At 38.8% G+C, this 12,535-nt stretch overlaps 1 long non-coding RNA gene across 1 annotated transcript; it reads right to left on the bottom strand.

Annotated features, from left to right (window-relative positions):
- Window positions 1–342: 342 nt before the first annotated feature.
- Window positions 343–12,283, bottom strand: LOC103882395. The gene is made up of 4 exons (XR_644206.4): window positions 9,002–12,283; window positions 7,213–7,388; window positions 6,258–6,325; window positions 343–5,848 (listed from the first exon to the last, which is right to left on the bottom strand). It is a non-coding gene; the product is annotated as an uncharacterized LOC103882395 (long non-coding RNA).
- Between the last annotated feature and the right edge of the window lie 252 nt (window positions 12,284–12,535).

Below are 12,535 nucleotides of genomic sequence, written 5' to 3'. Positions count from 1 at the left end.
GCAATGCAAATAATAGTAATTAAGCTGTAGCATTCTTAAAAATATTTGTTGGCTCTCCATCCCTTGAATTTTTACTGGCCTCCATCTTCTTACCATTTTCTGGCTCTTCATCCCTGCTCCTCTTCCCTTCTCTTTCCTCCTATCCAATGGGTGTTTAACCTACTCTTCCTTGCTGGGTATTTAACCTCAGAATTCTTTCCCCTGTACTCATAAAACAAAAACAAAAACCTTTCCCTCTGCCCTGAAGTCTTGATATTACCTAGTATTCTCAACCGTGATAAGACTTGAGTATTGGGTCTGTGTTGGAGGGAGGGTTCTCTATTTCAATCATTCTTCAGAGCGTAGTTTAAAAGGAATCCAGGTGCAAATAATATTCTGTGCCTCATTAAGCAATTATACAGCTCACTTGGAGGATAATTGAGTTACCCGAAATGATGGTGACTTGGACTAGGGTGGTAGCAGTGAAAGTGTAGCGGAATGAACAGATATGAAACCCTTAGGAGTTAGAAGGAATAGATATTGTGGTAGATTGAGTAGGTGAGGATGAAGAGGAATAATCAAGCACAACCCCAAGTTCTCTAGCTTGGGCAACTAGAGCGTGGAGGACGCCATTTACAAAGATAGTGAGCCCTGGGAGGGAGCAGATTCAGAACGGGATATGATGAGATCAGTTTGGGAAATGTTGAATATAAAGTATCCAAGATGTGTGTGTTTGGCAGTCAGGAGAGTGGAAGTGAGAGATAGTCACAAATATCTGGCTCTGAGTCCTAGTTCTCCCACTTACTAGGTATGTGCTTTTAGCAAACTACTTAACCTCTCCATTCCTCAGTCTCTTAATCTGTACAGTAAGGATTACTATTACCCTTCTATAGTGTAAAGATAGATCAGGATTCCTGAGATAACACATATGAAACTCTTAGCCTATCTCAATAAAAATAAGTAAGAAAAAAATGTGGCACCTCCTGTGTGCCAGACACTGCTCTGAACACTTTATATATATTTACCCACTTTATAACAATCCTATATCATAGATACTATTATTGTTTCCATTTTCCAGATGAGGGAACAAATGCAGAAAAGGTAAGCAGCTTGCAAAGGCAGGAAGTAACAGATTTGAACCCATGCAATCTGGCTTGAGTCTACATACTTAACCACTGCACAAGACTTTCTCTTAATAATATCAGCTAAAATTGTTATAATCATAGATTTGGAAGTCACTAGAACATTAGAACATGTGCTCCCACATTATGTTCTGGTGACTTCCAAGTCTATTATTATAAGAAATTGGGAAGTTACCAAACAATAATACTAATAATACCTCAATTTCATTGCATACTTATTCTTTGAAAGGCAATATTCTGAATGCTTTATGTGAATATCTCATTTAACTTTCTCAACAGTTCTATGAAGTAGGTACTATTATTTCTCTCATTTTGAAGAGGAAGAAATTGAGACATGGAGAGGTTAAGTAGCCTGTTAATTTCACAAGGATATAAAATAATGAAGTAAAATTCAAACCCAGAGAACACCTGACTCCCACACTCTAAAATGAAATATTGGAGTGGATAAGAAGGCTATGTAGATATGAAAAGAATGCATAAAATGAAGTCATGAGGAACACCTGGTTCCATTATCCTCCTAAGAAATTCTTTTAAATGTAAGCAATCACCTCCTCCTTCCCTTTGCCAAAGATGACTAGAAAGAATCCCTTCTTCCAGCCTTTCAGAGCACCTTGTCTATACGTCATGTACAGCACCTGGTCATGCTGTCATTACCAGACATCCATTTGTCCCACCAGGATTTAAACCCTGCCACACAAGGAGCCCTTCACTCTTCACTAACTCCCCTCCAGCATCCAGTGCCTTTATCAGTCCCTCTTCATGAGTTTGCTGAATTAAACTGAAAAGAAGGATTAGGAAGATGGAAAGCAGAGAAAGGAGACTGACAAAAAGTACCAGTTGATGAAGCAAGAAGGGGAAACACTGAGAAGCAGCAAGCGGAAGTGTCTTGGCCTGCCTTCCTAGCCTGAGAAGGGAAAGACTAGTTGTAGAATAGAGTGAGAAGTGGAATTGTTTTCTAGATCCTTCTGCTACCTGGAAGGCTTGGGATGTCAGGAAGACCTTCATAAAGGAGGTGACCATGCAGTAAATTCTTCAAGGAAGAAAAAGAGATTCCACTAGACATGAAGGTGATGAGGCACAGAGAGAGGAGCATTCCAAGGCACATTTGAAGAGCCACTCTCTGTTTCTTGATTAATGGAAGAATAAGGCTAAAGAACTCATCAGGTGCTCTGATAAGAATCTTGTGTGCCATGCAGAAAAGTTTAGGCAGGGAGTCCTGAACTCAAAAGCCCATAGGAACCATGGAGCTAACATCAAAAAACAGATTTGGGGGGCTCTTTGCCAAATTGCCAGCATTTGCCCTGTCTGCAGGAACAGCCTCTACTCAGCTTCACCCTTCTGTTGCCATCCGGGAATGCAGGCACACTGCAGCCAGATTTTTAATTCCTTAAGAAACCAGAAATCTACATGTTTGTGTAAAATAACCCTAGTTTTAAGTACTGACAACCTCTTCACAAAGGAAAACCAATGAATGTTTTTAAGCAGAGAATAGGATCAAATTTTAATTTAAAAACAAATTATTGGGCATCCTTCAGAAGAGCCAACTATAAAGACTGCCTACTAGTAGTAGCCAGAATTAGCCTATTGCAATTGGACTAGTGAGCCTCAGGAAGCCCGATCCAGTGACACAGTTGGAAAAAAGAGTTTATAATTATAAAATATTTAGGCAGTAGAAGGACTAGACTTATAGACTGACTTGAAATAGGGATGGTAAATGAAAGAAAGGTTGAAGCCTTTTTCCATCTAAAGTTGCACAGTGTTAAACGGTAAGCTGAGTTCACTTTAAGACATGTTAATTTTTAAATGCCTATGAAATACCCAAGAGGTAATGAGAAACAACATTAAAAATAAAATCATGAAAATTACGTAGCAACTTTAAAAGGTGATCATGCATTAATGTCAAGTGGTGAAAAAACTACAAATATATATCTACACATTGATTACAAAAATCTCCAACGCTATACAAATCATATATGCATACAAAGGCTAGATGTAATTTTGAAAAATGAAACTGGTTTCACGTGTTGAAATGACAGGGTTTTGGGTATTTTTTTCTTAATTTTCATTCACTTGTAAAAATTGTTTTGCAGTGAAAGTAATAAAAAGGTGACCAGGAGTTTCTGTGAGAGGTAAGAGAAAGTTGCCATAAACTAAAGAATTTAAGGAAGGCTTGCTGGAGGAGGTGAGCCTTGAACAAGGCCCTGAAGGAGTAGAAAGCAATTATTACACAAAGATGAATGTTTCCCTTGCTTCTACATGAAAAACTGCAACCACTTCAAAGAACGAACAATACAATTCTACTATGTATAATGGCAAAGTGGTAACAAAGCTATTTGCTACCTTGAAACTAATCTGATTTGCATCTAGAAATCTACTCAATTTTCAACAGATAAACCCATGTTTTTTGTTTAAAAATTGGCTTGATATAATGATATTTTCAGGGATCTAGAAAGAAAGCCTGGATCTAGCACAGATTCAGTCATTAATTAGCTATTAAGTCACTCTTTCTCTCTGAGCCTTTATTTTTCTTTTGTAAAATGGGGCAGTTGAATTTGTTGGTTTCTTATATTTCTATTCAAATATAAAATATTTTTATCTGCTAAGAATATCATATTCATATTCTTCACATGAATCTCAAGGCTTACGAAATTATTGACACACACAGTTTTGTGTTATTTTATTGTTGGTTAAAGGAAGTACATTTTTAAAATCGACCATGCCTCTTTAACAAATGAGTTTGTCACTTAGAAGCAGCCATCCTAAAAGAACAATGGAATGATGTGTTAAAGGCTAAGCTACAGTGCCAGCTCAGAAACAACACACTTGAGACTTAAGACACTGACTTTGAGGATATGTATATATGTGGTAACCTAATATTTGGCATATGGCACTGCTATGGTCTGAATGTTTGTGTCTCCTCACCCCCTAAAATTCATATGTTGAAATCCTAACCCCTCAGGTGATCGTATTGGGAGGCAGGGCCTTTGAGAAGTCATCAGGTCATGAGGGCAGAGTCCTCATGAATGGGATTAATGTCCTTATAAAACAGGTCTGAGAGATACCCCTTGTCCCTTCCACCATGTGGAGACATAGAAATAAGGCCCCATCTACAAGGAAGTAGACCCTCACCAGACACCAAACCTATCAGCACCTTGATCTTGGACTTAGCCTTCAGAACTGCAAGAAATAGACATCTGTTGTTTACAAGCCACCTAGTCCATGGTACTTTCTTTATAGCAGCCTAAATAGATGAAGACATTAGACTAACACACTATGTCTCCAATAATTGAATACAAAGGCCAAGAACAAAGAGGTAGAAATAGAAATACCCCCTCTCATTATTACACTCAATAACCCACTTGTAGTATTTGCGCTTTCTGTACCACAACCCTCGGTTTCTGCTGAGTTGCAGGTCCTGATTCTCAGAGAAGGAACACTTTTGCCAGGGATACAGTGGTGGTTCCACTGAACTAGAAGGTGCATTTACTATTTGGCTAATTTAAACTCTTCCTGACAGCAGTAGTGAAAGAAAGGAGTTACTGTACTGGCTAAGATAATCAACCTTGACAAGGTTGTATATGAGAAGTTAGAAGTATATCTACATAATGTGAACATGTCTATGAATGCGGGAGATTCACTAAGGCATCTCTTAGTATTTTCAAGTCCCGTAATAACTGTCACTGGCCAATTATAAAAACCACAACCCAATAACAGCAGGGAACAGAAGGCTTAGAATCCTCAAAATGAGGGTCTGGATTACCCTCAAAAGCAAGCATATCGGTGGAAGTATTGACAGGGGGTGATTGAAACCTGTAATGGACAGTGGAGGAAAGAAATGATATCAATCATAGCCTCAAGACCACCTGTAGCAACACCATAGTTTTTTTTAACTGATTCTCTTGCCTTCACTCTTCTAGAAAAATGCAATTTGAAGGTGACTTTGTGACGGTTTGTTTTGCTGTTGCTCTAACAGAATACCACAGAATGGATAATTTATAAACAACATAAGTTTATTTGACTCACTGTTCTGGGGGTTGGGAAGTCCAAGATAGAGGGGCTGCACCTGGAACGGTTCTTTTTGCTGCATCATAACATGGCAGAAGGCATCCCATGGTGAGGAAGTGCATGTACAAGACAGAGAAAAAAGAGACCAAACTCCTGTGATAATTAAGCCATTCCCCAATAATAGCATTGACCCACTCATGAGGTTGAAGCACCCATAACCTAATCACCTCTTGTAGGTCCCACCTCTTAATACCACCATAATGACAATTACATTTCAACCTGAGTTTTGAAGGAATTTCAAACCATGCAGCAGTTGAACTTGTATCTCCACTTTCCAGGAGAATGTGACATCTCTTGTTCTAACAAAAAAAAAAGTTGCTCCCATATTTTAGATTAAGAAACACATATAAATAGAGGGCACAAATGAATCTGAATGTTGCGAGGGGTGAACTATATAAGGCAAGTCTTTTTGCCAAACGTTCAGATTGTATTGGTTTCAGTTGTCTTTGAGACAGCTGCCACCATGTCCATCGTATGCAGTGTAGACTCATGAAGATTTGCTGTCTGAGGGTAACCAGCCACTCTCCAGAGCCTCTATCTTCTGCCATTTTCCATCTGACTCAGATTCAGGTGAAATACACCAGACAGTATTGGTGTTAACTTCTGAGAAGCTGCTGAAGATGGTTGATGATACAAACACGTGGTGTTGAGGAGTTAACACCCTGTAGGGCAAACTTCGATCAGTAGGAATCAATAAATGGGGGAGGGCCAGGTAGACAAATTCTTCTTACTTCCCTCACTCCACTGGAATGTTCTAGCTACTGATTTTGCCATACAGTCTGAGTGGTTGACCTGCTGCATGACCTGCTATTTCTTCCAGATTGTTGCGAAGTAACAACCAACATGGTACCTTGTATGGCTTACCAGCCTTACCTGCCTCACTTCGCTTTCCTCTCACTCTTGCTGCTCTGAACGTATACCTCTCAAAGCATTAGCACTTAGTCCTTGCCTCAGATTCTATTTTCTAGGGAGCCCATGCTAAACAACTACTTTATCTAGACTCTTTTGAAATTAGATAGGAACATGCAATGGGATTCCAATCAATTGAAGATAAAGAGAAATTATACATACCACTTCCAAACTTGGCACATGAAAATTTCTGTGCATTCTCAGCTCTGCTTTTTTCCCCTATGGAATACCTAAAAGGAAAAAAAACAACAACAACAAGGCCTTCTTGTAAGCCTATATGTAGTAGAACCTCTGTTAACCTAGGTCTCTGACTGAGTAGATGAGAAGTGTCTGCTAACTTGTTCACATTCCCACTACTATTAGATGAATATGAAATAAGGTTCTATTACCATATATATGTAAGGTCTATTTATCACAGTAATCATCATACCCTGGTTAAAATTTGTCATTAAAACAAATATCTATAATTAGCAAAGATCAGGGCCCTTAAAAAGGTACAGAGCTAATTTTGAAAGTCATGTTTTTCTCTTTTTTCTGCTTACTTGAAACTATACTTTTTTGTAAATTTGTATACATTAAATGAAACAACAAAATCATGATACGTTTTTCCAAAATCCATAGTAAATAGGTCCTCTTTAAAAGCCACTTCCAACCCCTTACCCTCCAATCACCACAAATTCCAGAAAAAATCCAAATGATCTGAAGTGTCAGATGCTCATCAGTATAGACATTTTTGTGCTGGTTTTACTAAAACTATAATCTTAGGAATGCAAAAGAAACTAATCCAGATTCAACCACTGAAACTAAAAGACTTCTGCATTTCTATACTACATGTTACTCATGAATAAGAACAACTATTCTCTAAAAATTAGAAACATCCCCTGGGGAGGGATACTTGATTTTTTAAATTTTATAGTAGATGGTGCTCTCTCTTCTTCAGGAGACAACTGTGTACATAACCATTTCTCTCATTTGCAAGCACTGCTCAATGGGCTCAATGTTTTATACAAACAACTCAAAAACCTCCACTAAATTCATTCTCTTTCTCCCTCTTGATATCTGTACAATCACTCCCTAAAGATAAGTCTGTTATATAGTGGAAATAGTAAATACCTACCCTTCTCTCCCAGTACTTCATTCATTAGGAAAAGAACAGATGCTGGGTCAGTCATGTGCTGAGAATGAATGACATTAACACATCAGAAAAGTTGCTAGGGAGGAACACAACCCAAATCAAAGATCGGGGAAGGGGTGAGTCAGCAACGCTGGAGGAAGTCAACATCTGTCTTCTTGCTGGAGGGAAAGAAACAGTCCATTTTCAGTAAATGGTGCTGGGAAAACTGATATCCATGTGCAGAAGAATGAAACTAGACCCCTATCTCTTGCCATATGCAAAAATCAAATAAAAATGGATGAAGGACCTAAATCTAAGACCTCAAACTATTAAACTACGACAAGAAAATATTGGGGAAAGTCTCTAGGCCATTGGTCTGAGCAAAAATTTATTGAGCAATACCTCACAAGCACAAGAAACCAAAGCAAAAATGGACAAACGGGATCACGGCAAGTTAAATAGCTTCTTCCCAGAAAAGGATACAATCAACAAAAGTGAAGAGACAACCCAGATAATGGGAGAAAGTGTTTGCAGACTACCCATCTGACAAGAGGGTAATAACCAGAATATGTAGGGAGCTCAAACAACTCTATAGAAAAAAATGTAATAATTTGATCAAAGAATAGGCAAAAAATTTGAATAGACATTTCTCAAAAGAAGATATACAAACGGCAAACACATATGAAAAGGTGCTCAATGTCAAATCATGATTTGATTTGCATTTGAAATGCCAATCAAAACCACAATAAGATATCATCACACCCTGGTAAAAATGCCTTATATCCAAAATGTCAGGCAATGACAAATGCTGGAAAGGAGGTGAAGGAAAGGGAACCCTCATACACTGTTGGTGGGAAGATAAATTAGTAAAACAATTATGGAGAATACTTTGGAGGTTTCTCAAAAAAACTAAAAACTGAGCTACCATGTGATCCTGCAATCCCACTGCTGCATATGTACCCCAAAGAAAGGAAATCAGTATATTGAAGCGATATTTGCACTCCTATATTTGTAGAAGCACTATTTACAACAGCTAAGAATTGGAAACAACCTAAGTGTTAATCAACATATGAATATATAAAGAAAATGTGGTACACATACACAATGGAGTACTACTCAGTCAAAAAAAGAATGGGATCCTCTCATTTGCAATAATGTGGACGGAACTGGAGATCATTATGTTAGCTAAAATAAGCCAGACACAAAAAGACAAACACCACATGTTCTCACTTATTTGTGGGATCTAAAAACCAAAACAATTGAACTCATGGACATAGAGAGTAGAAGGATAGTTACCAGAGGCTGGGAAGGGTAAAGGGGGGTGGTGGGGTGTTGGAGATAGTTAGTGGGTACAAACAAAATGGAAAGGATGAATAAGACCTACTATTTGATAGCACAATAAGATGACTATGGTCAATAATAACTTAATTGTACATTTTAAAATTACTTAAAGAGTGTAATTGAACTGTTTGTAACTCAAAGGATAAATGCTTGACGGGGTGAATACCCCATTCTCCATGATGTACTTATTTCACATTGCATGCTGGCATCAAAATATCTCATGTACTCCATAAATATATCCATCTACTATATACTCACAAAAATGTTTAAAAATTGAAATTAGAGGAAAGAGACAGTTCATAGATCTTGCTAGGTCTCAGCTTCACTTTGGTACATCTTAAATGGAGGAAAAAACTTAACATTTTCTTTGTTTATTCATTCAACATATATTTATTGAGAATCTATTATACACCAGGTGCAGTCACTAGGAACATACAAGATAATTAGGTACCTCTTCTTATGGAGCTTGTGTTCTAGTCTGGAAACTCCATATTACACTTTCTACAAGTCAAAGATGCCAAGGGAGCCCCACATGCTTTTCTGAGAAAAATAAATTGCAAAAGAAGTTATTTTTATGATCTTAGACTTCAATTATAAAGCTTCTAAAAGTATCCTTCCATGGTTTAAGATAGAAATCTCAGGACTTCAGTTTCTGAACTAAAAATCAGAACATAACTTCTGACAAGTAGTAGTTCAATCATTTATCTAAATACCTTAGGAGAGAGGGTTTTTTTCTCTCCTAAGGTCTTTAAATACATTATCTGATTTACTCCTTTGAGTTAGGTATTGGATCCCCACCTTCAGCTGAAAAATATAGAGCTTAAGAGAGATTAAATAGAGTCTCAGAAAAGCTAAGTAAAGTCACATATCCATTCTTTCATTTTTATTTATTTATTTATTGAGTTTCCATATTTACACATATTTATTGGGCATCCATATGTATTGGAACACATTTATTGGTCATCCACTATCAATCATGGTGTATGTGTATATTAGCCAAGGTTCTCCAGAGAGAGAGAGAGAGGGAGAAACTTATAGAAATTGGCTTATGAGATTATGGAGGTCAAGAAGTTTTATGATCTGTCATCTGCAAGCTGGAAAACCAGGAAAACCAGTGGTGTGATTCAGTCTGAGTCAAAAGGCCTAAGAACCAGGTGCACCAATGTCTGAGGGCAAGAGAGGATGAGTGTCCCAACTAAACAGAAGCTAATTTGACCTGCCTCTGCCCTTTTGTTCTATTCATGGCCTCAACAGATTGGATAATACCCATCCACACTGGTAAGGGTGATTTTCTTTACACAGACTCCCAATTCAAACACTGATCTCTTCCAGATACATTCTCACAGACACAGCCAGAAATTGTGTTTTACCAGTTATCTGGACATCCTTTACCCCAATAAAATTGACACCTAAAATTAGCCATCATGGTGTATATATGCTATTCTGGACAGGAAAGAGAACAATGAACAATAGAGATACCTCCCCTCCCCCAATCCCATCAAAAGAGAAAACACCTGCCCTCATGGAGATTGCCTCCTGGAAGGAAGAAAAAAATGTACATGAATAAAATACATGCTTATTAGATAGTAAAACACACCAAAGGGAAGAATGAAGCAGGGCAAAAGGAAAGGATTTGTTCAGGTAGGTGCTTCAATTTCAGATAGGTAAGCCAAGGAAGGGCTGTCTAAAAAATATGACAGGTAAGCAAACAGCCCAGGAGGCGACGGAGTGAGCTATGTGGTTATGGGAGATGAGAGGAGCCCTCCAGTGTGAGATTACCTAAGTGCAAAGAGTTGGGAGAATGCTGACCTGAGTTAGGAGAATGCTGGCCTGAGTGGGGAGGACACTGGCCTGTTAGAGTTCACTCATGAGACCCATGGGCTGCAGTGGAATAATCAAGGGGATGAGCACTAAGAAAAAGGGTCAAGGAAGGAAAGAGGTGAAAGACCAAGCCAAAACTTCAGCATTTACTCAGTCATTGTAAGAACGTTGGCTTTTACTCAAAGCTGAATCAAAGGAAGGTGTAGGACATTGGGAGGGTGTGGTGTGACTTATATTTTAACAGAATCACTTTGCCTGTTTTGTTGAGAATAAACTGTAGGGACCTAAGGGCGGGAGCAGTGAAACCAAACAGATTGCTCTTGCAACAATGCCGGTGAAAGACAACTATGGCCTAAACCGGAGCAGCAGCAAAGAAGATACTGAGAAATGGCCATCCAGCTTCTGCATGTATTGTGAAGGTGGATCCAACAGGATTTTCTGACAGATCAGAAGTGGGTTGCAAGAAAAGGAAAATAATCAGAGATTACCCCCCAGTATTTTTGTCCTGAATAACAGGAAGAATAGATTGTCATTTACTGCAATAAGGAGATATAATGGGACAGAATCCTTAAACTCAGAATCCATAAGGACTGTAAACTATAGGACAAGCCTAGTTCCATGTGAATTGTAATCTAAAAGTATTGTTTTCATTTTTACTTTTCTAAATAACAGCAAGGAAAAAGCAAGCAGAAAGCGAATAGGGAAATATACTTCTTTTTTTTTAATTAGTAAGAAAGTCTTTTTGTAAACCTGTCAATCTGCATTTGTTTTTCACTGTTTCCCTGGAATATTTTCTCATTTCTACCAAAATGGTTGTTTTAGTTTGGGTTCTCACAATTCTCAGCAAGCAGAATGTGGGTCACAGAAGCGGAACAGGGGAAGAGGGTCAGCCAATGCAGGGATGCATGGTGGAGCTGGTAAAAACTGTGGGCAATGAGACTCAGTCCCAGTGGGTCTCTCTGAGAAGCCATGTAGCACGCATGTCAGAATTGTCCCTGTGACAACTCTGGGACATTTTCCACTGTCTTCCACCTCCGTTAGTTGAAGGCTGACACCACAAACATGGACTCCACCATTCTTATGGAAAGTCTTTGCGGTGTTAAGCAGACTTTGTAGACATCAGAGGAAGCCCTGAGGCCAAAAATCAGAGCAACATCATAGTATACACTTGAGTTGGGACACTGTCAATGTACATGGAATTGTCTAACTCACTTGACCTTAAATTAGGTGGGAAGGGGGTGATATGTGGTGCAAGCCACTGCAAATGACTGCTACGCTGTGTTATCTGTGCTTCCCTGCACCTGCCTTGTGCTTTCACCTCTCTATGCTTTGCTTGCTCTGTTTTTCTTCCCATCGCACTCCCAAACACCTTATTACCTATGAGTTGTGACCAGCAGTCAAAGTTCTGGTGAAATTTCACTTTCTCCCAAAAACCTAGGACTATTTCCAGTTAGAGGTGCCTTCCACGCTTCTTAATGCCTACAGCATGAACACCCTTTACTTTGGACACTTAACTTCAATGCCTTATGGATAGTTAAATCTTTACATACATGCTTTAGCTTGCCAAGTAGATCTGGCCATCCTGGCCACATGATAGCCAGAATTCTTTGTATTCACTCCGTTGATTTATCCTACCCCATATAGGTGGATTTGACCTTCTCTGGTAGCAAAGAGGACAAAGAGAACAACCAACATGATCACCAGCATCTTGGGTTGCCTCAGAAAGCCACTAGGAGAATGAACTTCCTTTATTCTCCCCAAAACTCAGAGGCAGAACAGGCGATTCCACAACTATAAACACTTGGCATATTTACTCTGCTTGAAAGTCTCTGAAAACTCTAAAAAAAAAATTAAGATTTTTTTTTTTTAATGAACCCTTTTGGCCAGGCGCAGTGGCTCATATCTGTAATCCCAGCACTTTGGGAAGCTGAGGAGGGAAGATCATTTGAAGCCAGGACTTCAAGACCAGTCTGATCAATGTGGTGAGACCTCATCTTTACAAAAATAAAAAATAAAAAATAAAAAAAAATTAGCCAAGTGAGGTAGCATGTGCCTATAGTCCTAACTACTTAGGAGGCTAACAAGGGAGGTTTCCTTGAGCCCAAGAGTTTGAGGCTGCTGTGAGTTATGATCGCACCACTGCACTCCAGCCTGGGTGACAGAG

The sequence above is a fragment of the Papio anubis genome, chromosome 2 (genome assembly GCF_008728515.1).
Source record: "Papio anubis isolate 15944 chromosome 2, Panubis1.0, whole genome shotgun sequence".
Taxonomy (NCBI): domain Eukaryota; kingdom Metazoa; phylum Chordata; class Mammalia; order Primates; family Cercopithecidae; genus Papio; species Papio anubis.
The sequence above is the reverse complement of the archived record's forward strand: the minus strand, read 5'-3'. Positions and strand labels throughout refer to the sequence as shown.